This window comes from Lynx rufus, unplaced genomic scaffold (genome assembly GCF_022079265.1).
Source record: "Lynx rufus isolate CCGP_SWC_20201006 ecotype Redwood Valley unplaced genomic scaffold, mLynRuf1.p SCAF_4, whole genome shotgun sequence".
Taxonomy (NCBI): Eukaryota; Metazoa; Chordata; class Mammalia; order Carnivora; family Felidae; genus Lynx; species Lynx rufus.
The window spans coordinates 39458125-39486066 of record NW_025814856.1 but is presented as its reverse complement, the minus strand read 5'-3'; the positions used below and the strand labels follow the sequence as shown (position 1 = coordinate 39486066).

The following is a 27942-nucleotide window of genomic DNA, read 5'->3' as shown; positions in this document are numbered from 1 at the left end:
AAAAAGAAGGTGGTCAGAGTCAGGGAGAGGTGATGGCACTTGTGTTGGGTCCCATTTCTACCTGACTTGAACTTGGAAGGGCATGGGACCCCTCAGACTGCTGGTAGCCAGCCATCTTGCCCATCCTTGGAGTCTGAGAATGAAGTCAATGTGGGGGAAGGATGGAGAAGAGGGGAGAGAGAGAGAGAGAGAGAGAGAGAGAGAAATAGGGTCCTGAGGATCTCTTAAAGCCTCTGAATCATGCTGTAAGTGAAGTGAGACCGGGTTTCTAAACTTGTATGCCAGGGGAGCCTATAGATGGTTTTTTTTTTCTTTAATAAGATTCCTTCATTTTATGTTTTATGTGTCTCATACCAGAAAGAATCTCACGTTGTACCACTGAATGTTCAGACTAATCACTGCCTGGCATATGAACCCCCTTCACCCCTGGCAGATGTGAGTAAATTTTGGATAGATAAGCAGATGGCTAAAGAGGTAGGTAGCTCACAGGCTGATTGATCTAGAAAAGATACAAGTTACTGATTGCCCATGCGTGGAGAAACGGATCAGAAAGATACACCCTCAACTCTTCACATAGTTAACACTCTAGATGAGCGGTGGGGGGGGGGGGGGTTTCACTTTTTAATTATTAACTTCTAGAATGTTTGCATTGAAAAGCAAGAATGAATCCCTTCTAATAAAAAAAAAAAAAAAAACCTGCAGATCTAGAAGCGTGTGGACTGAGAAGCCTGTGGAATAGTAGTGAATCGGGCCCCCAACACCATGCCCATAGCATGTAAAATGAGGTGTTGTCGGGCTGTTACTCCACGTAGCTACCAAGAGAGGCTATTCTTGGGGGCTACTTTGGAAAGAAGGGGCCACTGTGCTCTCTTTCCTACAGAGCCTCCCAATGTTTTTCTTGTCCGTAGGGGCGGCTAAAAGATGAAAATGTCTGTATGGCTCATAAAATAAAGAGATAAGGCCATATGAAGCCAAAAGATTTTCCTGGGCACTCTTTTGGCCCCAGACCCTGCCCAGTTCTCCTAAGAGCTGAAGGGAACCATTTCTTTTCATGGGAACCCATTCACTGAGCAACAGCAGGCCATGATTACAGGACAGGGGCTCTTTCTACTGGAAATGCATGATTCCTCAGGGCATCTGACTGGCTCAGTCAGCAGGGCCTATGACTCTTGATCTCAGGGTTGTGAGTTGGACCCCCATGTTGGGCATAGAGTTAACTTAAAAAGAAATGCATGAGTCTTAAGTGCTTCTCTTTCATACCTAAGGAATTATATCTATTTCAAAGTTCAGAATCTTGACAGACATTATTATAGCTGCTTTTTTAATTTTAAAATATTTATAGAACTGGGGCGCCTGGGTGGCTCAGTCAGTTAAGCGTCCGACATCGGCTTAGGTCATGATCTCGCAGTTTGTCAGTTCGAGCCCCGTGCAGGGCTGTGTGCAGACAGCTCAGAGCCTGGAGCCTGCTTCAGATTCTGTGTCTCCTTCTTTCTCTGCCCCTCCCCTGCTCACATTCTGTCTTTCTGTCTCTCTCAAAAATAAATAAATATAACAAAATTTTTTTTAATACCCATAGAACTTATGGGGCACCTGACTGGCTCAGTCAGTGGAGTGTGTGACTCAGGGTTCTGAGTTTGAGCCCCACATTGGATGTAGAGGTTACTTTAAAATAAAATCTTTAGGGGCGCCTGGGTGGCTCAGTCAGTTAAGCATCCGACTTCAGCTCAGGTCATGATCTCACAGTCCGTGAGTTTGAGCCCTGCGTCGGGCTCTGTGCTGACAGGTCAGAGCCTGGAGCCTGCTTTGGATTCTGTGTCTCCCTCTCTCTCTGCCCCTCCCCTGCTCATGCTCTGTCTCTCTCTGTCTCAAAAATAAAAACATTAAAAAATATATTAAAAATAAATAAATAAATAAATAAATAAATAAAATAAAATTTTTAAAAAATAAAAGAAAATACTCAAAGCACTCATAATTATAATCTTACTGTGCTTTAATTTTGCTTGCTCTCTCTTTAGTAAATTTCTTTTTAGAGAACAACTTTGGCAATCATTTTGGCGTCTCCTTTCTCTTGGACACTTCCATTAGATCATGGATTGTTTCTGAATCATAATCCTAGGTGAATGCTGTTTCTTAGAAGAGTCCAAAGCCCCACATGGATTCCAGCTTTGCTGTTTAAAGCAAGGAACAAAATTTTACCGCAATCTTGTCAGAAAACTCTTGAAGATTCTATGATAGAATCAGTCCTCATCATTTCTTTTCAACTTAGGAAAAAAAATAATTACTTCCACATAGCAGATTCCATTTGGACCCAAATAAATTGTGTGTTAAAGCCATCTAAAGCTGTAGCTACTGAAACACTCCCCTTGCAATTTGACTTTTTTATTTAATCACTTTGCTCAGAGAAAATGAAAAGGCAAACTCCAAACCAGGGAAGGTTGAATAATCACAAATTCCAACCTTAAGGAATCTGAATTAATGAGATTTCATGGGATTTTTCTTGCCAAGAAAGAACTACCACCTTCCTCCCTTGGGTCTATGATGCTTATAACTTTACTTACAGGCTTACAATATCATTCCCTAGAGAAGGAATTATGGTCAGACTTTAATTTGGATCAACAGATAAAATTAGAAAGTCTCTTGAGGGAAATGTCATTCATTATTTACAAATGTACATAATTAAAGGAAGAAGTTATATACAGAAGAAAGACTGAAGTGTCTATAGAGCAAAGGCTTAAATATAAGTAGAATTCCCTGGAATCTTACCAGGTGCATGCCTGAAATACATTAATTTGAAGTCTACAGGTTGGGGGCACCTGGCTGGCTCAGTTGGTAGAGCATGCAATTCTTGATCTCGGGTTGTGAGTTTGAATCCCACATGGAGTCTGGAGCCTACTTAAAATAAATAAGTAAATAAGTAAACAAATAAATAAAATAAAGTCTACAGCTTGGAAAAAAATAGCTTGATATACATACATCAAACTATTTTTTGTGTGCTTCTCTGTGGATTGAGGAGAGAGATGGTTATGGAGGAAAAGTTTAACTTGATAGAAGAGATGGCTTATGTTTGGTTATTTAAATAATAAATATAGCAAATATTGGTTAGACTCTTTGGCCACCCAGCAACTAGAACACCTTTTGTCTATTTGTAGAATTTCTCATCTTATGGGTCTGAAAATGTCTAAGCCAGAAACTCATTTTTCTGAACTTCCCTTGTAACTAGATGTAGTAATAGAATTTTCAGGAGAAATAGAACAAATAGCTTCTGGGTTTTTGTTTGTTTGCTTTGTTTTGTTTTGAAAGAGAAAGAGAGAGAGAGAGAGAGAAGAAGGAAGGAAGAGAAGGAAGAAGTTTCAGGAATTGGCTTACCTGATTATGGATACCCAGGAAGAGCCAGTATTGCAATGCAAGTCCAAAGGCCATCTGTTGGCAGAGTTCTTTCTTGCTTGGGGGATGTCAGACTTTTGTTGTATTCAGGCCTTCAACAGATTAGATGAGGCCCACCTCCACATTATGGGAGACAATCTGATTGCATCAGACGCCGCTCATTTAAATGTTTATCTCATCTGAGCACTGACTATTATATGTAAGTGATGAATTACTAAATTCTACCCTGAAACCAACACTACACTATATGTTAACTAACCTGAATTTAAATAAATTCTTAGGGGAAAAAAAATACAATACAATACAATATCCCCATACTTACTTGAAAAAAACCAAATAAATGTTTATCTCATCTGAAAATACCCTCATGGAAAAATCCAAAATAATGGTTGGCCAAATATTTGGGCACTGTGGCCCAACCAAGTTGACACATAAAATTAAACATCACAATGAGGTATAGACATTTGACTTAATCCTTACACAGGCTTTGGTTTGCAAGTAAGCGCATGTAAAATCCATTCTTCATGTGGGGGTGGTCAAGATATCCAGCTTACAGAGGCAAGATGGCAGCAATTCTGGTGGCAGCACTTGTTGCTAGAGTGTATAGCAGAAGGGTCTCCACAGAAAGTGTCATGGCTTTGTTAAATCAAGTTTCATTCTTTAGTCCTCCCAGAAATTCAGTGAACTGCTTAGTTCCTTGAATACATCCCTCTTTTGTTTAAACTAGGTGGATTCTGTTGTTTGCAACCAAGAACCCTGAAATTCAGTAAGCATGTTGTATTAATTACTAATGCATAACAAATTACCCCGGAACTTAATGGCTTAAAACAATAATAAACATTTATTATATCCCACATTATCTGTAGATCCAGAATTTGTTTTTTTTTTAATTTTTTTTATTAATTTTTTTAACGTTTTATTTATTTTTGAGACAGGGAGAGACAGAGCATGAACAGGGGAGGGTCAGAGAGAGGGAGACACAGAATCTGAAACAGGCTTCAGGCTCTGAGCTGTCAGCACAGAGCCCGACACGGGGCTCGAACTCATGGACCGCGAGATCATGACCTGAGCCGAAGTCAGCTGCTTAACTGACTGAGCCACCCAGGAGCCCCTGTAGATCCAGAATTTGTAAGTAGCTTCACTGGGTGATTCTGGCCCAGAGTCTCTCTTGAGGTTGTAGTCAATTTGTTGGCCAGTGCCATAATCATCTGAAGACTCGACAGGGGCTGGAGGATCCACTTTCAAGATGGCTTATTCACATGGTTGGCCAGTTGGTGCTGGCTGTTGGAAAGAGGACTCTGTTCTTCTTGTGTGGGCCTCTCCATATAGCTGCTTGAGTGTTCTCAGCATATAGGCTGTCTTTCCCCAGAAAGAGTGATCCAAGAGAGAAAGGTGGATGCAACAATGCTTTTTATGACCCTGGCTGTGTGAAATCACATGCTCTCAATCCACTGCATTCTGTCTGTTACAAGAAAGTCGTTAGGTCCAGCTCTTACTCAGAGGGAAGAACATTAGTTTCTACGTTTTGAAGGAGGGGGTGCAAAAGAATTTGTAGTTGTATTTTTATTTTTTATTTTTATTTTTTAATTTTTTTTTCAACGTTTATTTATTTTTGGGACAGAGAGAGACAGAGCATGAACGGGGGAGGGGCAGAGAGAGAGGGAGACACAGAATCGGAAACAGGCTCCAGGCTCTGAGCCATCAGCCCAGAGCCTGACGCGGGGCTCGAACTCCCAGACCGCGAGATCGTGACCTGGCTGAAGTCGGACGCTTAACCGACTGCGCCACCCAGGCGCCCCTGTAGTTGTATTTTTAAATTTTCTATGTTGTCTGTTTCAAGATGGCCCCCCAACCATCCTCACCTCCTGATAGTCACACCCTTGTGTGTGTCTGTCCTATACGCTATTACAGTTGTTCTCTTTGACCAATGGTCTCTGGAGAAGTGGGGGTGTGCCCCTACCAAAATTAGGCTATAAAAAGCTGCGTCTCTTTCACTCTCTTGCTGTTTCCCTGCCTCCCTTGCTCTGGAAGAAGCGAGCAACCATGCTGTGAGCAGCCTTATGGAGTGGTCCATGAACTAGAGCCTCTGGCTAACAGCCAGTGAGGAGCTGAGGCCGGCCACCAATTGTATGAGCAAGCTGGAAACAGAGCCTTCAGAAAGAGTGCAGCTCCACGTGACAGTTTGCACCCTTATGAGTCCTCTTGAGACCTTGAACCAGAACCATTCAGCTAACTGGCGCCTGGATTCCTGACCTGTAGAGCCTTCATGCGATAATGTTTGTTGCTTTAAGTTGCTAACATTTTGGGGTAATTTTTTAATGCAGCAATAGATAACCAATATATTATCATACGTGTAGCACTATTTTTTCCCAGAAGAAATAAAGGTTTGCATGTGTGTATGTGTAGTGAAAGTGTGTGTGTATAAGTGTGTGCATGTGCGTGTGTGTGTGCCTTGAAAAGAGAGTGTGAGAATAAAATATAGTTCTACTTAACTCAGCAAAGGCAGGCATGACGCTCTTTCAGTTCTCAGAGAGTATTCAGATATGTCACTAGCCCCCTAGAAATTCTCAACTAAATCTTACGTTGAAATTATTCTTTTTTAAGGCTGGAGGCTGCTACTGACCAAGCTGTAACTTGCTGCCACCAAGATTGTGTCAAGCAAGGCCTGGGACCCCCTCCCTCAAAATGGGGCCATATTGGGCTCCTTTATATATTAATGGGTCCTGTGCTTCCAAAGTAGCAACAATTGGGGCACCTGGGTGGCTCAGTGGGTTAAGTGTCGGACTCTTGATTTTGGCTCAGGTCATGATCTCATGGTTCGTGAGTTCAAGCTCCACATCAGGCTCTGTGCTGACAGTGCAGAGCCTGCTTGGGATTTTCTCTCTTCCTCTCTTTCTGCCCCTCCCCTGCTCTCTTAAGCAAACAAACAAAAAAAAATTTTAAAGTAGTAATTATTGTTTTTTAATTTCTTGTTAGCCTTATTGCTTTAGAAAGTCTGTAGTCACAGACTATAACAAGTACCTTGTGGGTTATTCAGTCGTATTTTTAGATGTAATAACAAAAACAAATGTACATTTATTTTCAGTTATTCAAGATAATACAGCACCGATTTGTTCAGTAAACATTAAAAGAGAACTACTGGGTTCCAACCCTGGCCCAGGCCCTGGAACGGGCTTCAAATGTCCTCAGCACTGCCAGAAGAGAGCAAATGCCATTGTTGCAGTAGTAACACGATTAGGGGACGCTAAAGCCCTCCTTTTCCGTGGGGCGAACAAGCCAGCAATCTGTCTCCAAGGAGCTCCACAGGGTGACTTGTGGATTCATCCAGGTCCAGGTTCTGGTCATAGAGCTTTGTAGGCAGCACACCAAGAGCAATCTGTGCCCCAAGGGAGAATCTATTAACCACACTCATGAGACTCTTACACAAACCAGAAGGTCAGTTTATTAATTTACAATGAAAATCCTAACTATCACGGGGACCGGGACGCTCAGGCTGGCATGTCAAACCCTAACCTTCCTCCCCCTCCTCCTGGCCTCTCCTCTTCCCTTACTTCATTTCCTGCTGTGACCAACACTTAGTGAGCATGTCCCACGAGCCAGGCACAGGGCTGAGAGCTGGAGAAAGTGGCATATGGAACCAAAAGAGTTCTTGCCCTCAGTCGGAGAAGTAGAAGGAAACCCTAATCGAAACATTCGCGCGAATAAATGCCAGGTCTCTGAGGTTCGTGGAGCCCTTTGAGATGATAGCGACCATGAAGGCTCCTGTCCTTGGGACCGTGGGCACTCCCAAACATAAACAACACCATGCACACAACCTCAGGAGGTTCTCAGTCACTCTGAAACCCATGTGGGGAATTAGGGTGCAGCATACCCCCCTCTGTTGGCAGAGCTACATGGGAAGCGGCCAAGTCACAGCCCGAAGTTTGCTTCGAGATCATGGAGTTGAAACAAGGGTGTTATTTGGGTGAATTGAGTGTTCGAGAGCATTAGGCTAAGATCGCCCACAACGTGTCATAAGCGGCTTTGCCACTTGAGATACTCCATCCGTTGGGTGTCTCCCCTAACCTGGAGTGATGCCTGAATGGAGTCCTGCCAGCATTAACCTCGCTCCTCTAAGTGAACAAAGCTGACCAAACCCCACTTGGCCGACGCATCTGTCTTCAGATAGGCCAATACCCTGATCCACGGACAGCCAACATCCCTAGCCTTGGAGTGATATGGTGGCCTTCAGAGGACTCCACATCCACCTATCTTGTCCCTGATCCTTCACGAATAGGTTTCAAGGTTAACCTTGGTGGAGAGCTGTACCTTTCTTACTTGCAAGTTCTTTTAAGCTGTAGTGTTCTGGGCCCCAGCAGCTCCCAGCTGGCTTTTCCAAGAGCATCTGGAACATAAGGAAAGGCAGACACCTGGCTCATCAAAAACCTTTCCAGCCTACCTTTCTCCTCCCCACAAGATAAAGCAGGAGTGGGCCAGCTTTTTCTGTAAAGAACCTCCTAGTAAATATTTTAGGTCTCTCTCCTAACTCCTCAATTCTTTTGTGGTGCAGAAAGCAGCTGTAGCTGATACATCTATGAATGAACATAGCCGTGTTTCAATAAAGCCTTAGGTACAAAAAGCAGGGGGCTGGCCGGATCCGGCCTGTGGTCTGTAGTTGGCTGACCCCTGGTCTAGGAGATAGATGATCATCTTCCCTACGGCTTCTCCCCAGCTCCCTCTGCTCTCCTTCACTGGTCTTCCTGAAGGATTTATTTCCACCATATTTCAGAGGATTTGACAGACAGAGAAAATGGTTCTGTGGAAACAGCAAATGGAAGATTGCTTTCAGCTAGGAAAGGTTTCCCAGCCTCGGTGCTCCGTCCTTCCTACTTTGGGTGCAGAAGTGGTGGGAGAGAGCCGTCAGACGAACAAGGGAAAACATTCAGGATGTCAAAAACGTTTAATGCGGAGAACAGAAGGTTCCAGCAAGGCACAAGGCATCGTGAGGAGTACTTCCTCTTCAGTCAGCTAATGACAATAATAGTAACAGCAAGGTAACACGGATAACATTCGCTGAAGGCTTACCACGTGCCAAATGTTCCGCCAGGTGTTTTTCTAACTATCGTGTGTGGTGCTGGGTTTGCTTTCCAGCCCTGCCACCTTCTAGCTGTGTGACCCCGCTTCACCCTTCCAAGCCTCAGTTTCTCCATCCGTTAAACAGGGGCTGTGGCGTAACCTATGAAAAGCACTCAGCACAGTGTCTGCCCACCCCCCCCCCCAAGTGCTTGGTAAGAGTTACACCTTTGTTATTCGAATCTGTAGAGGGGCCAGGCTTGTTCTCCGCACCCCCAGAGCTTAGCAATGAAGCCAGTTGATGGAACCCTGGGAAAGAGAGATTCCAACCCCAGGGGAAGCTTGCTGACCCAGCACTTCCGAGATACAGGGTTCTTATGGGAAGGTTGTAGATTCCTGAAGGATGTGTTGTGTAGTAAAATAAATTTGAGAGATTTTCAGTTAAGCAAAATTAAACAAGTTTCTCAACGGCTGTATTTTTTTAGAGCCCTGAATATACTGCTGTGGTATAGATCACTAAGCAGGTATTATCACAAACAGCTCTTTCCAGATGTATTTACCAGTCGTTTCTTGACTCTAGGGAGCCCGTGGGGATTGGTTTGTCGCAGAAAATCCTTTAGGAAGGTATAGTTGGAGATGTGTGAAAATTGACTGGCTAAGCGAGGTAGTGAGCTCCTCATTAAGGGAAGTGTGCAAGCAAAAGCTGGCTGCTGAAAGGGCAGGCGTGTGGACAGGGTCATCGTGTGGTAGATGACAAGGGGGCTGAGTTAAGTGAAAGGCTCCTATGATTCCTGGCTGCTTGTCTTGTGCCTTCAGGCTCAGGGGGCTGTGCTCATTTTCTGTTCCAGATCTGGAATTTTGGATTTGACTTTGATATCAAGGAAGGAGCTCTTTGGGGTGAAGCAAGGTACTGGACTGTTGTGGTAGCCCCAAGTAATGAGGCCCTGAGGAGCCAGGCTGACCTTCCCCCTGCTTTAGGGTCCCCTCAAGTCTGCTGAGGATCAAGGTATGGGTCACCAAGGGCAGTGAAATCACATTGTCTGCCATAACATAAGAGCTCAGGAAATGTTCCTCTTTGAGATCCATCCTCAGTATCCTGAGGTGTCACTGGTCAAGGGCAGACAGCGTGACTAGGGAATTATTAACTGATTGTTATTGAAAAGTGAAGTCTGGTCCACCTTCTGGTCTCCATCACACCCATGCATACGTGCACACACACACACGCACACACGCACATGCTTATACCCCAATTCTAAGGCTACTTGAAGTCTCCCAATCCTGGCTGAGACATGCTAAAATGTCCCCTGCCCACTCAGAGATGCAGGAGCAACCTGGTTAATAAAACCTTTCAAATCCCCTGTTTTCCACTAAATCTGGACCAACGACAGGACATTCTGGGCTAACAGTAGGACTATTCTCTTTCCACTGGACCAGTTCCTCTTCTCCTACCACTCTTTCCTCCTTGCTGGAATTTTCCCGCTTGTCACCAGAAGGGACCAATTCTAAAGCTGACCTGGTGGATAAAGGCAAGAGGCCCTGACTAGCACTGGGAACACTGAGCACAAGCAGGGGCTATTTTCGAGACTGGAGACAGGTGGGTTCAATAGATGTCGGTTAATAACTGAAGGCATTTGGATGCTTTTACGAGGAGCACTGGGATGTGCCCTCTGCTTCTGACGTCTCCTGTGACGGTAAAAAGTTCTGTATCTCCTGCACAATTAGCAGATTTTCTGCCCATTACATGTAAGTGCCCCCTCCCCCATGTGAATCATCAGTCAGGTTGGGGAATGTCTCTGTTGAAAACCCACCTTTCTGGGTGCCTAGGTGGCTCAGTTGGTTGTGCATCCGACTTCAGCTCAGGTGATGATCTCATGGTTCATGAGTTCGAGCCCCACCTCAGTCTTCGTGCTGACAGAGCGGAGCCCACTTCAGATTCTCTGTCCCCCCTCTCTCTTCCCCTCCCCCTCCCCGGCTCACGTTCTCTCTCTCTCTCAAAAATAAATAAACATTAAAAAAAAATCACCATTCATTATCATGCTTCTCAACTTCCCGGACAACGGAGTAGTTTATGAGAACCCAAGACCATGATGGCTGTTGGAAACCCCCTCCCGGTTTCCCTCTCTGTCCTGTCGTCTCTCCTCAAAAGCAGGGCGTGAATCGAGGTTGTTGGTGCTACCTGCCCAGTGACTGCCCGGCCCCCTGTCTGTGAGTGCCCCCTCCCCTGCCTTGTTAAGCACATCACTGGTTAAATTGGGGCAGTTTTCCAGTAACAGGAGGTGACCTACAAATGAATAAAAGTTACCTCTTGATCTAGTTTAGTAGATAATGACGACAGAGAATTTTCATATATAGTAAAGAAAGAAGACAGTTTTGTGATTACGGAGATGAACCGAGGCACAGGGGAAGGAGACCGCGCCCGGGAGGCACAAAAGATCTGAGGTTGCATCTAGCAGCAACAGTTACTTGCTGTGTGTTTTGGACAACGTGCTTGACTTCTCTGGGTCTTATAAGTGGGGCAAATTATACCATGCAGACATCTTTTCTCCCTTTTTCTTCGTTTCTTTTGTCTTTCCAAAGAAAATTACGGGAATAGCAGATCCTATTTCCTGTTGTTTTGGTGGAGGTGCCAATCATAGAAATATCCATCACCTCCCCCTTCCTTCAGTGGCCAGTAAAATAGGGACATCTGAACAAGGCAGGGCTCCTTCTTAGGATTTTGTGTATAAATGCCTCTTGGAAGAGAGACCCTCTCCCTTCCCTCTGCCGAAGTGAAATGATGAAAGTCTGGATTTCTGGGTAGAGGCTCCCTGTCCTTCTAAGATTCCACCCTTCCCCTCCCTCCTCTCTCCTGGGGTAGGGGGGCGGGAGGGGGGCGGGAATCAAGCCAAAGCTCAGAAGCAGATCTGTAAGGAGGGAAGCGCAACAGCAGGTGTTTAAGTTTCTTTTGAATCCTCTTTTGTAACTGGTATTACTTTTTGATTTTGATTTTGATTTTGGTTTGGGTACTGCGTTAGAACAAAAGGGTCTTTAAAGGTTGCTGGTTCAACTTTTGTTGTTTTCCTGATGAATAAAATGGGGTCAAGGGAGGCAGTACCTCCCCTCAAGCCTCCGGCTTCTAAGGCAGGACTGACAGTGCAGGCTTTGGACTTGAAGGCTGGAGCTCCTGGCTTCGTGGCCACAGTGGTACCTCAGCTTTCTGTTAGGCTAGTCAAGTGACTCACACGCTGCGTATGAGCATGATTCCCAAGTCACTAGATGGTGTCTCCCTCACCTCACTGTCCCCAAATCCTTATCTTGCTCTCTACCCCTCATCAATCCAACGGTGTCTGGAATACCACTGTGGTACTGATTCCTTTGAGCTCTTTTCTTGGTGCTTCTTACGGAAGTGGTAATACAGAAAACTAATTTAAACTACTGGATGAATTCCTTTTAAGACCCTCTTTCATCAGGAATAAAAAGAAAGAAAGAAAAGGGCTTCCGGTACCTTGGGAGAATGGATTAGAGAAGGGCATAATGTATGGGAAAGAGTCCAAAAGAAGAAAAATGGTATACAAAGGGGAATTCGGTGCTCCTGAAGACAGACTGCTTCACTTTTAGAATCTTCCTCTTCTCTCCATCACCATATCTCCCTTCTTTGTGGTCCTACATAGAGTCAAAACTGCCGAGCTTGCAGCAGTTCCCTCCTCTTCTCCAAAGCTGCAGAATCTACCTCCTGCTTCAAAGGCTGAAAATGCAACTCACTTTCCCAGTTTGCTTGCACCTAGAGCATGTGATCTATGCCTGACCAGTTAGACATCAAGGAGACTCTGGTGGCGTTGCTTCTGGGAGGGTCTTTTCTCCTTGATAAAGGAGAGGTGCACAGGGGAAAATCTCTTTTATTTCTGCTTTTGAGTGTGGTAACACAGAGACATGATAGTTGGAGCTGTTGCAGCCATCTTGCCATCATGAGGAGATATGTCTAAGACAAAGGCCACCACGTTGAAGTTTATGATATGGAAGGCTGCAAAGACGCAGGGTCCTAGATGACACTGTTTCTGTACAGAAATAACCCTAGTACAGCCCAACCACTGGATTTCTTGTTATATAAGATAGTGAATATTCTTTATCATATAAGCCACATTTAATTGGGTGCTTCCTTTCTTGCCACCCCAAATCATTCCATTACCATGTCTCAGACTTGTTTCTAAGAAGTATCCTTAATGGAATATAGTTTTGTCTCTAAAATAGAGAGTTTTTTAATGTTAGTTTGCTTTTTTTTTTTTTAATTGCTGGAGGTTCTATTTGGTTCTTTTCAAATCTGGTGGGTGACTTGATACTTTCTTGTCCCATGTAGCTATCTTTGACCTTGTCTTTTATTTCTGTAAATATATTATGCATGCCTATTTTATAAGATGTTCCTGATAACTCTATAAACTCATTGCAGGATTATTTCTGCTGGCTGCTATTTCTGCTTGTTCTTCATAGAGCCTTATTTCTTTTTATCCCTGGTTATCTTTGATTATATGCTGTTCATTGTACCTGAAGAATAATTGTAGGAGTAATTTGAAGTCTTGGGTAAAGGTACCTTCCTCCAGAGAGGATGTGTGTCTTAATTTGTCAGGTGTTTGGGGATCACCTTAAACCAGGTTCGAGGCTTGAGGTTTCCCAGAACACCAGACACTGGCTCCTGGCTGCAAATCCACAAAGCATTGGTTACTTCTGGTTCACCTCTTCCCTGAGTGTATAGGGCCATGGCAGGGTGGGGGGTGGGGGGAGAGGGGAGACAGGTCTCTGTTATTATAGAGGGGGTCTCTAATTAGCCTGCCCTTTTGATTTCTGCCTCCTTTTTCCCACAAGACCATCAAAACAAAAATTCACATTGCTGGAATCAGCTAATGCTCTTGGTTCACAAGTGACTTCTGTGCTCCCCTTATCTGTTTAGGGTCCTATTTTCCCTTCAGTTTTGGCCTGCTGGTTTCTTACTGTATCATTAACTCTTAAGTGCTTGTAAGATACTCAATTTATTCAGCAAGTTTTCTTGTTTTCCAGAGGAGGGCTGGTCCAAACTAACACACCGTGAACAGAATTGCAAGTTTTTCTTTGTCCTTTTGCCAAGTTCTCCGTCGATGACGAAACTGTGTCTTCAGGGTCCTCATCAGTTGGTTTTTCCTGTCCGTGGGCCTGGTATTTCCTTGCCTGTCCCTTCTGACTGCTTTGTCCTACTCTTGATTTTGCTTCCCTCCTGATTTTTTTTAAATTTTTTATTTTTTAAAATTTACATCCAAATTAGTTAGTATATAGTGAAATTCTCTCCTGATTTCTAGCCTTCAACCTGATTTCTGCTTGCCCTGACCCCTGGCACTTAATTCATTCCGACTTCTACTGGGGGTTTCTGTGCTGACTTGGGTATAATAGGGTCCCAGCTACTCACCCAGCTCTTGACGCCTCAGCTGAGTCTGGATCCAGGACCTTATATTTGCCAACATTGGCCCCTCAAGTGCCTCCCTTCTTTTTTATTTTTTTTAAGTTTACTTGTTTATTTTGAGAGGGCAAGGGAGAGAATGTGCATGAGCGGGAGAGGAGCAGAGAGGGAGGGAGGGAGGGAGGGAGAGAGAGAGAGAGAGAGAGAGAGAATCCCAAGCAGGCTTCTCACTGACAGCACAGAGCGAAGCCGGACATGGGGCTGGAAGCCATGAACCGTGAGATCATGACCTGAGTTGAAATCAAGAGTCGGCCACCCAACCGACTGAGCCACCCAGGGGCCCCACGCCTCCCTTCTTTATAATATCCTGGCTACCCGTCTGGCCTTGACTCTTCTGATTAATTCTACTTTCCTTTCTAGAGTCACCTGCTACTTTGGCATCACCTACCTGGTTCATGGCACCACCTTAGGCTTCCCTTGATTGAATATTTTAAGTAGATGGACTTAAGGCTGAGTCTATTTAATTACCTTGGTCAGATACAGAATCACACTGTGGGGGACCTCACGGTTGTTTTATACTAATGAGTAACTCTTAGATTTTAATCTTCCTTTAAAATGTAGAGAGCCAAAGTTTATGATAAAAAAGAAATTGAAAATGGCAACAACAACAAAAAAATCAGACCTGTTCTTAAGACTTTTCTTTGGGTTTTGAGAGTCTATTTGGCCACCCACAAGAAACAAGCAGTTAAGGATAATGATAGAGGGCACAGTCTTATAAATCTAGTGGGCCCAGGTTTAATACCATTTCCACCCCTTATTAGCTATGTGGATTTGTACAATTCATCCTACTCTTCTTAATGTGTATTTCCTCACCCATAAAATGGTGCTAATATTTCCTTCTTCATGAAGTTGTTATGGGCAAAAAGAGATAAAAAGGCATGTTTAGCACAGTTCCTGCCATCCACAATCACTCAATTAAAGGCATTATCATTATCACTGTTATTATTAACGGTAGTAGGGTCTCCCTTCCTTCCCAATACTTCACAAACTGGGTTGTCATGTGCCTGCTCATCCTTTATTCTGGCCTGTAATCTCCACCACCTGAAGCTTGACTTCATTAAGCAACAGTGTGGTGGTAATTATTCCCCAATGGCCCTGGCTAAAACTCACATGTTCCTCTGGCTCTTACATGGTCACGTTTGTGTAATAAGGTGACTAGTTGAAACAAGTCCTGGTTCATGAGGTTCAGGGCTTGCGATATGAGGCAAGTTACATTCATAGTTGAAAGACGTCTTGGTTTTTTATGTCCGAGAGTTGTTTTTCAAAAGATAGGAGGCCCAACAGAAGACAAAGATAATTAGGCTCCTGCTAGGATATACATGGCCTTCTGTGTCTTTGGTAGAGACACTGAAGGATTTTAAGACTAAATGGGTCAAATCCAGCCTCCTCATTTGCCAGATGAGGAAACCAAGACTCAGAGACATGGAATGACCTGCCCAGGGCCACACAGTCTATTGGTGGCAAAGCCAGAACAAGAATCCAGATCCTGGTTCTATAATTAACCAGCCATATGGGGACTCACTTCTGATGAATAGAATGTGAAAAACTGTGTGATTCCTGAGGTTGGGTCATAAAAAGAACATAATTTTTCCTGGTTCTCTCTGTTTCTGTCTATGTCCAGCCACCACGTTTCAAGGACACTGAAGGGGAGGTCTGCTGGGCAAGAACTGGGGCCTGTCACCAACAACCAGTACCAACTTGCCAGCCATATGATTGAGCCACCTTGGAAGTTGACTTCTGGTCCCAGTCAAGCCTTCAGATGACATTAGCCTGGGCGGAAATCTTAACTGCAACCTCATGGGAGATGGATGGCAGGTCAGAACCACATAATCAAGCTTCTCTCCAACTCCTGTCTCACAGAAACTGTGGGAGATGCTGCATGTTTATTGTTACCCTAAGCTATTACATTTTGGGGTAATCGTTAAGCTGTACTAGGTAACTAATATGCTACAGTAATTAATACTAATATTTAATTTAACACTAATATTTACCCAGGACTTTTCGAGTTGGAAGTGATGAAAATCCAGTTCACTGGTGAGAAAGGGAGAGAGAGAGAGAGAGAGAGAGAGAGAGAAAGAGAAAGAGAGAAAGAGAGAGAGAGAGAGAAAGAATTATTGGTCCTTTACTTGGGAAAACCAGAGACTAACTTTAGAGACGCCATGTTGTCAAATGATGTCATCAGGATTCTTTTTCTCATTGTCTCTCTGTTGGTTTCTCTTTTGTGACTTCACTCTGATGGGATCATTCTCTCCCTCCACAAAGACACTTTCTCAGGACACCTGAGTTGGTTAAGTGTCCAACCTTGGCTCAGGTCATGATCTCATAGTTCATGAGTGCAAGCCCTGTATTGAGCTCTTTGCTGTCAGCACAGAGCCCGCTTTGGATCCTCTGTCTGCCTCTCTCTCTCTCTCTCTCTCTCTCTCTCTCTCTCTCTCTCTCTGTCCCTCCCCTGCTTGTGTATGTGTGCATGCTCTCTCTCTCTCTCTCAAAAAAAAAAAAAAAAAAAAAGACACTTCTCTATACAGTATGGGTTAGCCCAGCCAGAGGCAACCCAGGGTTTCTTCATTCCAGCTTAATGACCATAAGAGAAGCACAGGACTTCTCTCCCCCAACAGTCACGTATATTCCTAGGAAATACTATAATTGGCCAAGTTTGGTCCCCATGCCTGTGTCTTAGCCGCTCACTGTGGCTAGAGAAATGGGGAAATATGACTGGTCACCAGCACCTTGGCCACAACTAACTTGTTTTTCAAAGTGTAGTCCATGGACCGGCAGGAAAGCATCATCTTGGGCCTTGTTTGAAACCCCAAATCTTGGCCCTTCTCTAGACTTTCACTCAGAATCTGTTTTCTCTCTTCACAAGATCTCCAGGTAATTTGTATACACATTAAAATTTGAGAAGCACTATTCTAGTATAATTTATTTCCCAGCAATAAGTAATCTTTCTTCTCATCTGCTAGGTGAATTTACACTCCCTGCCCGCTGTTTGGTAGGATACTTTTATCTTTTAACCACCTTATGTATTTTGTGTGCACATCTTCTCTTTCCCCACCACGCTTGGGTCCTGAAGGAGAGAATCCAATGTCTGATGGACAATGTCCTCTTCCATAAGATGGAGATAATGTTATTCACCTTAGAAGGGAGCTCATGAGGACTGAAACAAATAACACACTTGGGTGCACAGCACAGTGCCTATTATATCATAGATGCACCATCATGACAGCTAGTGCTCTCCCCGTAAACTGGCTGCCATTTTGTGCTTACCTAGCACCGTGCTAGGTCCTTTGTTATTTCTTCCCATTTAGTCCTCACAGTAAAGCTCACAGCTGTAGCAGTGAAACAGGTGTTTTGAAAATTCAGGTATTTAGACAAGTTCTAAATTCTTCCTTTCAAAATCAGGAAATGAAGCAGGGTTACATAATTAGCAAATGATTGAGGCAGGATTTGAGTCCAGAACTGTTGGCTCTCTGGCCTAGTTCTTAATAGCTCTCTCTGCTCTATCGTGTTGCATAATGAAGTCTTTCAACCAATATTTGTTAAATTAAAGAATAAAAGCCACAGGCTCCCTAAAACAAGCCAACTTGGGCCAGGCTGACGATATAACTGAGAGACAAAGGTCAAGCTAAGGGAAGAGTCTCTTCCCTCTTTACTATAAGTGGGTCAAGCAGGTAGGATAAATGGCAGGTGACCTTCATCTCAATGTCAAGGAGACAATAGGACCGAAAGAGGCCCTGGGAGCTGGAGAACATGGCTGGTCTGAGAGGGCAGACCCCCCACCTTCCCACCAGTGTTCATGGTTATGGCATCTGGGTGGCTTATGCCTGGTGTCTGTTCTGATAAGACAGCACCAACACATACACACTGTGTTAAATATTTTGAACCTGGCCTCCGAGAAGGTGGACCCAGTATTGTCAGATCTGATTTGTTCAAATAAAGCCAGAGATCTGGACTTTTATGTGAAATCCTCGACTTCTAAATATTGATGAATAATTTAATTTTTTTAAGTTTATTTATTTTGAGAGAGAGTGCATGTGCATGCATGCATGCATGCGAGTGGGGGAGGGGCAGAGAGAGAGGGAGAGACAGAATCCCAAGCAGGCTCCGTGCTCCCAGTGCAGAGCCCTACACAGGGCCCAGACCCACAAATCGTAAGATCACGACCTAAGCTGAAAGCAAGAGTTCGACACTCAACCTACTGAGCCACCCAGTCACCCCTAATTTATTTTAAGTGCGCGGGCCATACATGGGGAAGCGGAACTGGGGGATGGATAGTAGTAACCAGACTATAACCTCTGTCCTAAACTATACAGGGAAATCTATACTGTTTTTGTTTACTAAACCAGTACAAAACAAATAGGCAGGGAAAAGGAAGAAGAAAGAAGGAAGGGAGGAGAATGCCGGCTGCTTGACCACTTGAGTCTCAGGCAGTAAAGTGGAAGACAGCTCTCAGCTGGGGAGGAATGGGGGAAGAAAGGAGGGGCTCTCTGTGGCTAATTGTCCCAAGGGCCATGGCGTCCAACGGGGAGTCCCTTCCACTTCCCAGGGTTGCCAAGGGCCAACCCAGCTAATCGACTTTTTTTTTTTCTTTTATCACCTTGGAGGCCCTCTCTGTCTTTGTTCAGCTGTAATCTTTCTTAATTAGATAATTGAAATAATCATCCAATTAAGTTAGTTCACATGGCCCCCCTTACTTGAAGAGTCGCTGAATCCAGCTGGCTTCTCATTTCCGCTGACTCTGTTCCTCGCCTCATGCAGGGTCTGAAACAGGTTTCAAGCTGTTTTCTTTCCTCTTTTTCAGTTTGCCGTTTCAGTTCATAGGAGCTACGACTAAAGTTCTTTTCTGGGTGATGTCAAGACAGACTCCCGAAGCAACTGAAGCCAAAAGTTAGAACTGGCACCAACACTGTGGGGGATAAGAATTTCTGGCCCCTGAGGGTTTGAATCCCTATTCTGCCACTTAGTAACAAGGTGACTTTGAAAGTGTGTGCTGACCTTGCAGAGGTGGCAGTTTCCCCATCTGTGAAATGGGAATAAAAACAGAACTTACCCCACAGCTAGGGTTGTTGTGTGACTTACTTGAGATAATGTAAGTGAGGCCATCAGCTCTGTGCCTGGCACACAGTAAGCACCCAGGACATGTGCGGGTTGTTTTTTACCATGCAGAATGATGTATTCTTTTATTATTTAAAAAAATTGTTTTCAAAACATTTTCTTAAGTTTATGTATTTTTTTGAGAGAGACAGAGATAGCATGAGTAGGGGAGGGGCAGAGACAGAGAGAGAATCCCAAGCAGTCTTCCCACTGTCAGCACAGAGCCAGATACGTGGCTTGAACTCATGAAACCATGAGGTCATGACCTGAGCCAAAACTGAGTCAGACGCTTAACCAACTGAGCCACCCAGGCGACCCCCAACATTTTTTTCTTAGTGTTTCTTTATTTTTGAGCGAGAAAGAGAAAGAGAGACAGAGTGGGAGTGGGGGAGGGACAGAGAGAGAGAGACACACACAGAATCAGATGCAGGCTCCAGGCTCCGAGCTGTCAGCACAGAGCCCAAGGCAGGGCTGGAACTGATGAACCTCAAGATCATGACCTGAGCCGAAGTCGGATGCTCACCCAACTGAACCACCCAGGAGCCTCCAGAATGATGTATTCCTAATAACTCAAATTGTTTCATTATGTGTTTGCAATAGAAATAGAGGAAAGGAAAACAGAGGGAAACCATAGAGACACATAAGATGTAAATGATGCCAGGGATTATGTAGCTATTTGCTAGACTTATATGGTGTTTATATGCTAATCTAATATCTCCATCCTGGCTTCCTTCCAGTTAATTCTAACACCCCCCCCCCCCACGCCCCATAAGATTTACAGATAGCTGGTTTTCCCTTCAGGCCCATCTTCTGTAAATGAAATCACAAGGCAGTATTCCCTTCACTTACTTGCCCCCCAGGTTGGAAGGTCCATGTGGGCTGCTGGGCTGTGTCTGCCATGGCATCATGATATCCCTAGGGAATTACCAAAAAATAATTGTTAAATAAATAAACATTGAGCATGGAGAAACTATTCTCTAAAAGGACATCCAAGCCAATTTCAAGTAGTAAAGCATTTTAAAACAAGGATATAAGACATGTCACACATTAGCTAAGAATGGAGAAAAATCTAGAAAAGGGCTAGTATTTCTAGGATCACAGAGTAAAACAAAAATCAATTGCAACTCCAAAACGCAAATGCCCAGGCCTTACCTTAACCTGCTTAAAATGCTGACCTAGCCAGAGCCAGCAGCCAGTAACCACGGTGGATTCCCCCTTTGCTGCATTTCATTGCTCAGTGCAGACTCCTGGAAACTCATTCTCCTTTATTTCAGGAGAGTCACATATTTCGGAGGAGAATGATTGTAGCTCTGTGCAGAGCATATTTTTCATGCTTTTTAATCTTTTAAAAATTACACAAGCACTACATCATTTTTTATAATGGGAAAAATGTCCATAAATAAAAAGAAAAATGAATTTTCAAAGATTGTTTTCCAATGTGGCTTCCCCTCCCACCCCTCACCCCCCCCCCCAGGAGTGTACTTTTAAAAAGCAGTCATCTTCAACTCCTGTATAGGACCACAATGTGCTTTACGTGGAGTGTGTTCTCGTTCTAACAAAACTAAAATGTTTCTTAGTGCTTTGCTCTAGATTTCAGCTATGGAGAAGGGGAATCCAAATTCCCATTTCCTCACACATGTCGGGAGATCAATACTCTCCAAGGTTGGATTGCTGGACTTTGGCTGGAGAGCGCTGTTTGGTGTTGAATATAGTGGGAAGTCAGCAACTGTTCCGGACAACTGCCCCATCACTAATGTTCTGAGCAGACGCTCCCTATTTCTGCCTCTGTGACTTAGCACATAGTCTGTGTCGCAGCCATAGTCTGAGCTAACCCTCAGTGATCCTCACCTCTTGGTGGTCACACGTTTGTACAGGGCTGGCTTAGGTAATCAATGAGATACTGCAGAAAGGATGGAGCGTGGCATCGAAGCAAAGTCACGGAAGTCATTGCAGTTTCTGCTTTGCTCTCTCTTGGAACGCTTGCTCTGGGGGAGGGCCACATGGTGGGGAACTCCAGCCCACAGACATATGAGTGAACCATCGTGGAAGCTGATCTTCTAGCCCCAGTCAAACCTTCACATGACTACAGCCCCAGCCTGTATCTTGGCTACACCCTGAGCCACAACCACCCAGCTAAGTCACTTTCAAATTCCTGATCCACAGAACTGTGCGAGCTAAGATTCATCGTTTGTTTTAAGCTGCTAGGTTTTATAGTAATTCGTGATGCAGCAGTAGGTAATTTATACATTCACCCGTCTATGTATAAGGCTTACTCCTTTGCCCTCTAAATTCACTCTCTCAAGGCTCAGGTCAAATTCATCCTGCCTGGATTCTCCAGCCTGGAGGGATCTCCCTTTCTCCAAGCCCAGTCACCATGCCTGTCCTTCTTATGTGGCATTAGGCTACAAGAAGGAAGGATAGATCAGCCAGGCCTGACATGTGTTGTGCCTTTATTAGTAAGTGACCATATAGTTTATAGTCCGCACTGAGACACTTCTGAGAGTGAAGGGGGTGCTATTAATAATGATCATGGGGGGGGGGGGGCGCCTGGGTGGCTCAGTTGGTTAAGCGTCCGACTTCGGCTCAGGTCACGATCTCACGGTCCGTGGGTTTGAGCCCCGTGTCAGGCTCTGTGCTGACAGCTCAGAGCCTGGAGCCTGTTTCAGATTCTGCGTCTCCCTCTTTCTCTGACCCTCCCCTGTTCATGCTCTCTCTCTGTCTCAAAAATAAATAAATGTTAAAAAAAAATTAAAAAAAAAATAATGATCATGGGAATCAGCAAAATCCAAGATAGCTCTAGGGCAGACTATAACATCCATTCACCCTATCTGTGAGAGGCGCCAATGCCTCTCCCAGAAAGATAACAAAAGCGAGAATATTGTTTAGCATGGTTACAGATTTGCTTGTCGGATGCTTGGAGGTACAAAGAAAATGTAACTTCTTTATCTTTCTGTAATAGGTCTTTTGCCTTGCATATCTCCACCCAGCTAGATAGTGAGGGGACGAAATAGGATTTTTTTAATAAAAAAAAATTTTTTTAACGTTTATTTATTTTTGAGAGACAGAGCGTGAGCGGGGGAGGGCAGAGAGAGAGAGGGAGACACAGAATCTGAAAGAGGCCCCAGGCTCTGAGCCATCAGCACAGAGCCTGACGCAGGGCTCAAACTCATGAACCTGGAGATCATGACCTGAGCTGAAGTCGGACGCTTAACCTACTGAGCCACCCAGGTACCCCTATGCCAGATAATTTAAACAGTTTGTGAGATTGTTCTGTCAGCACCTGGCTGAGCAGGGGGGAGAATGCAGCCAGGGTTCTGAGCCTTGTCTTTCCATCCCCATGATTGGAAACCCTCCTCCTCGCCATTTAAGACAGAACCTGGGCATATGGGGGATAGGTAGGAAGTGGACTGGGAACCAAGATCCTCACAAGGTTTCCTTTAGAATGGTTGGTCTGAGCGAATACCTGGACTGGGGGATGGTTGAAGGGCTATCTGCCTAGCTTTTTGTGGCAGTGTTCTGAAACTAGAGCCATCTCTCATGGGCGTGGCTTTCCCTCCTACACAAGCGCACCCACCAAGGGTTTGAAATGTAGCCACTGCTTTGCTAACCAAGCTATGAGCCCGTAAGGCTGTGTCTGTCAGAAGAAGGAGGCTTTTGCTAGTTAGCACAAAGGCGTTCTGTGGGCCAGGACAGACCCTGGCCAGCACCCAGCGTCCAGGTTATGTGCTCCTGGCTTCGCATTCTTTGCCTGTGGCAGCTTGCTGCTCCCGATTACAGGCCAGCTTTGCCATTACCGTGGAAATTCTGGGCCCCCTGCATGCCCCGAACAGGCTCCAGGGGCCCAGGGTATCTTCCTCAGACTCCTCTACACCGTCCTGCTACCACCTGCACACCATCGCTCCTGGGCTGAGGGACACAGGGCGTTAAGCCAGAGGCAGGTCCCCCAGCGGTGGCAGACTTCCTTCTACCCTGCCCTGGGATGTGAGGCACTTAGCCTGATGTTCTCACACACTTACCCCCCCCCCTTATTTTCTAGATGTTTCTAAATCTCCTCTCCCTAGAGGCATCTGACCTTATCGGTGGCCTTCAGCTTTTCCTTTCCTGCCTGCCATCTTCCCAGAGTGGCATGAATAGGTCTGGGGCATATCTGGGAATGATAAAACTCCGTGATCTGGGGTGGCACCTGTCTACCTTTTTCCTCTGGTAGCACCTCTAGAAAAGAATATGTGTATGGCCCACTGGGTGACCTGGAGGAGACCTGGTACCCTAGCGGGCTGTTTTGCAGGATTAAGCCGGTTGGGGGGGGGCGGGTGCGGCGGGAATCCGAACCACCAAGATCCTAACCAGGCTGCTCCAAGAGCAGTGGGGATCAAGTCCCCTGGGATGTGTGGAAGCACTCTGGCTAGGCAGTCCTCTCTAGAACCTTCAGCCTGGCTTTATTAGAGCGGAACTGTGTGGTTGAGAAATCCCTTTTCCCCACCAAAAAGCCTGCTTTCAAGGCCATTGTCTCTCTGCAGAGGTCAAGAACCTCAGTTTGGAGACTAATGCTGATCAATGGTCTCTTTATTCTTTGATCTTTCTTTTTCCCTAGGGCACTAAAACTCCAGGCTCAGCCCTGGAACTGGGAAGCGGCTAGAAAATATAGTTTCAAGCGGGAAACTAAAATACACAGGCAAAGTGTTGGTGAAATAGGATCCCCAGTACAGTTGTAATGATAGGAACTCCTCTGGCAGCGTGTGTGGTGGGGGGCGGGGGGGTAATGTGGGTTTAGGGTTGTTGGGTAAGACCTCAAGGCAGCATTAGGCTTGAGTTTGAATACACTGAATTTATCAGCAGGCTTGAATAAATTGTGGCTACACTGCCTTCTAAGGGAGCAGATTCTTGTCACCTCCAGGGCTTTTGTTTTGCTGAGTGGCTTATGCAAATATAGAGCCAGCCCAGTGGTTCTGGGTGAGAAAGGGGAGAGCACACAGACCTTCCTTTCCAGCTACCTGTCCCTGCAAGACTGTCCTGTGCCCCTTCCCCGTCAATAGTCATCACCACAGATAAGTTTTGCCTATTTTTGAATTTCCTATAAATCAGATTCAACAGCGTGTGTTCCCTGTGTTCTGATTTCCTTTGTTTAACATCCCGTCTCCGATACTCATCCATGGAGCTGTGGATGTTCTTTTTCGTTGCTATGTCGTATTCTGTTGTAGCAAAATGCCCTCAATTTATCTTGCCTTTCTACCCTTCATTTGGTTCGTTTCCATTTTAGTTATCACACACAAAATCTGCCATGAACATTTTTGTTCATGCCTTTCCGTGGACATTTTTGAAAAAATTCTTGTCAAAGTAATTATTATTTATTTCTGATAAATGTTATATGTATTCATTTAGAAAGTGGAACATCCAAAAATGCAAAGTTTTTTAACAAGTCGTCATCAATGTACATTCAATTTTGTACTTGCCTTTTTTTTTTAATTTTTTTAAGTAGGTTCTGTGCCCAGTGTAAGGCTCAAACTCATGACCCCAAGATCAAGAGCAGTGTGCTCTACTGACTGAGCCAGCCAGGTGCCCCCGACCTGGCTTTTGCACTGCAAATATCATGAGCATTTTTTCATCATACTCCGTATGGAAGGCTCTTACCCTCTTTTTAGTTCCATTTGGCCTTGTTCCTTGATAGGCCATCAGCTAACATTTGCGATGATTCTGAGGTTTTACCCAGGAGAGACCTGGAGACAGCTGGCCACCTACCCTGTCCACCACAATCCCCAGGTAGATGCAGGCTGTCTAGTGTGAGAATGCGCCGGATCAGGAGGGCAGATGCCTCTCTCCATCACCTCTGCCCTGAGCTATCACAAATGGACCTAACAAGGTGAAAGTAGAGGCTGCAGATTGAGAAGAGAATGAGAAGTGCAGCTGTGAACCTGGAAAACAGTCTGATAGTAACGAGGGAAGCGAGCAGTGAGTTTGGAAAGCAGTCCCTTCCCTCACCCAAAGTGTCTTCTTGGGCAGCTCAACCTGCGTGTGAACGATTTCAGCGAATCAGTTCAGTGGGATCCGTGGATGCACATCACCCCGACAAAGAAAATCACAGGACAGGTGCAAAGCGAACGATTTCCCATTTCCTCCCTCTCTTAGTTCATCTCAAATATTGGCAAACTTTTTCTCAATCCCTTGTTTGCATTCATTTTGCCAATTATGTTTGATCATAAACCTAAGTATCTGGAAGTACCTCTCTGTACTTGTTTCCTCATCTGTAAAATGGGTTGAATGATGATTCCCCTCTCTCTTACAGCAGGGGTTTTCAGCCTCAGCACTATTGACATTTTGGGCCAGTTCATTCTTTGTGGTGGGGCTGTCCTGAGCATCATGGGATGTGTGACCCACTAGATGCCAGTAACAACACCCTCCCCTAAAGTTGTGACAGGCAAAAGTGTATCTACACATTGCCAAATATGTCTAAGGGTTGAGGGGGAAAGCAATATAACTCCCCTTTGAGGAGCACTGGCTTGGATTTACTACAAGTATCACCTGAGATAACATAGGTACAGTGCTTAGAAGAGTTTCTGGCGGCAAGTACTCAGTAAACCTTAACCATCGGTGTCGGAGGAGCTCCTAGAAAGATGTGAACTTGTGGCCGGGGCTACTTCACAAACCAATTTGCTTGTTTATTTCATCACTATTACTCTTTGCATTTTCTCTTCTTCCTTCGTAAAGTGCCATGGTTTAAAGGGATTTTTTTTTTCTTATGAGAGGTGCCTTTCCTTATAGGTACAAGTATCAGAAATAAAACTTAGAAGTACTGGCATTTGCAAGTGGCTTTTGAAAGTGGAGAATGTCAAAGAAATGTAAATCATACTCTCTAGGAGCAGGAGAGTGTCTTTTTCTAAAGCTTTTGCAACCATTAACTCATTGGACGCCACCATAGCGTGTTCTAGCTGAGCCTAAACGGAATTACTAGCTTTGTTGTTTGCGGGGTGGAGGGGAAACCCTGGTCGGGTGACAGCTCACAGGGTCGGTGCGCCACAGTGGTGGGGGGAGGATGGAGGGATGGCGGGGAGGGAGTGGCAATAGGGGGAGAGGGGAAACGGGTGCTATTTCTTCCTGGTGAAGGGGACAAGATTACCCCGTGGGCTGGGAGACCTGAAGAAGACAGAAGATGAAAAAGAGGGTGGGATAGTGTAGGTCTCTTCATGCATCCTGAGGGACCTGGATGATGAGAGGGGGCTTAGGATCCTGGTGCACAATACTGCTGCCCCATGCACGGGAGGGGCAACCTTAACATCAGGCTCTCTGCCACAGACATTGTCAGCTTGGGCTTCCTGAATGCACATATCCTGTAGAAAGGAGTCCGGGTGGTTTCAGGTCATTTGCATGCCAAACCCCACTCTCACCAGAGGACCCAGAAAGCACCAAGGTATGTGACTGGGACCTCTTCTCTGATCTTTTGCTGCCCGCCCCCCCCCCCCCCCCCCCACTCAGGGCCTGTGTCCATCCTTAGCTCAGTTCTACTTTGATTCTGCCTAGAGTTCTACCTGCTCTGGGGGACCAAGAGCACAGTTTTTCAAGTCCCTGCGGTTCCTGAGATGAGGCCAGCCAGCAGGGTCTCCCGGGGTTAACCCCTTGAGCCCGATAGCCACGCCCACAGCCTGCCCCGGCCCGGACACGCCCACTGCCACGCCCCTGTTTGTGACCACACCCACAGCCTGTCTCCAGGCTCCAGCCACACTCACAACCACACCCGTGGCTGCGGCCACTCCGCCTGGACATTCCTTCTCACAGCTGCTTTCAGCCAAGTGGCTGCCACCAAGTTCCTGCGAAATGACTCACAGGAGATTGCTAACTTTGGGGGAAATCTCGTGCCTGTTTTATTTGCATGGTGTGAAGACCAGCATGATGAGAGGCCACAAAGCAGTACCTGAACTCCAGAGCTTTTCAAACTCAACATTCAGAACAACATTTTAGAGGCCCGTGCACGCCCCACCCTGTGATTCTTTGGGACCCACTCCCCGTTCGCTCTCTTTGAGTAGAAGACAAGCCAGCCACAGTTTTATATCTCAGCGTGGCATTTGGGAGGGCACGCAAAGTACCGCCGGACCTCCAATGTATCTGTCCAGCCCAGTAAAACTTAAGTTCCCATTCTGTCCCTTTGTCCCCGGGATCCTCACTAGATCAGGCTGTGCCGAAGCCAGCTCAGCCCTGAGAACCGTGCCATGGCCTTTGGAAGCCCTCAGTATCTGTTTGGACTGCCTGGCCAGCTCCTCCCTCTAGAACACGTGCACTCCAAGGTCACAGACTGTGTCTGTTTGGTCCTTTTGTTTACAGGACAAAAATTATTAGCATGCATATGTTCTCATTTCGTCTCTGTCACTCTATCAGAGGCAAGCTTGTAGTTGACAGCCCACGTCGTCCCTCTTGCCGAAGAGGTGGTATTGTTTTAGGTTGGTGAGAAATTAGGTTGATCTATAATAAAGAAAGAAGAGGGGGAGAGGGAGAGGAAAATGCATGTAAGAGTGCGTCCCAATCTTAGCCTGCATCAGAACCACCTGGGGATCTTGCTAAATTCTGATCTAAAATTCTGATCTAAAATCTTGCAAATTCTGATTCAGTAGATCTGAGACTCTGCATTTCTAACATGCTCCCGGGTGACGAAGTTGCTGCTGGTGTTCAGATCGCATTTCGCCCGGCAAGGGTACACGGGGCTGGATATCTGGGAGGTCTGCACGTAACTGGAGAGATTAGAGCAGCTTCAGCATGTGAGAGAAATGGATAGAAAAGGCTTTTGTTTTTTTTGTTTTTTAAATAGGTGTTACCATAGCCTCTGTAGCTGACCCTCCTCATTCTCAAGAAATTCAAGGATATTCATTGTTTGTCAGCTGCCCAGCCTCTAGCCTGTCTTCTGCTAATAGCTCTCCATTTTTGTCTGACGGAATGGTTAGCCAGGTGCCCGTCCCTCCCCGGCACGTGAC

General features: G+C 45.3%; 1 long non-coding RNA gene across 12 annotated transcripts in view; it reads left to right on the top strand.

Annotated features, from left to right (window-relative positions):
* LOC124524294 (uncharacterized) overlaps positions 1–27942 on the top strand; it is a 232621-nt gene that overhangs the window by 192100 nt on the left and 12579 nt on the right. For 4 of the 12 annotated variants that reach the window (XR_006965211.1, XR_006965195.1, XR_006965204.1 and 1 more), the window contains exons 10-11: positions 15519–15712; positions 18696–19079. The exons of 1 other annotated variant lie outside the window; for it this stretch is intronic. This is a non-coding gene — a long non-coding RNA (uncharacterized LOC124524294). Of the gene's footprint in view, positions 1–15518; positions 15713–18695; positions 19080–27942 lie in introns of those variants that run through there. 7 more of the 12 variants (XR_006965212.1, XR_006965190.1, XR_006965203.1 and 4 more) reach the window with 3 other exon arrangements.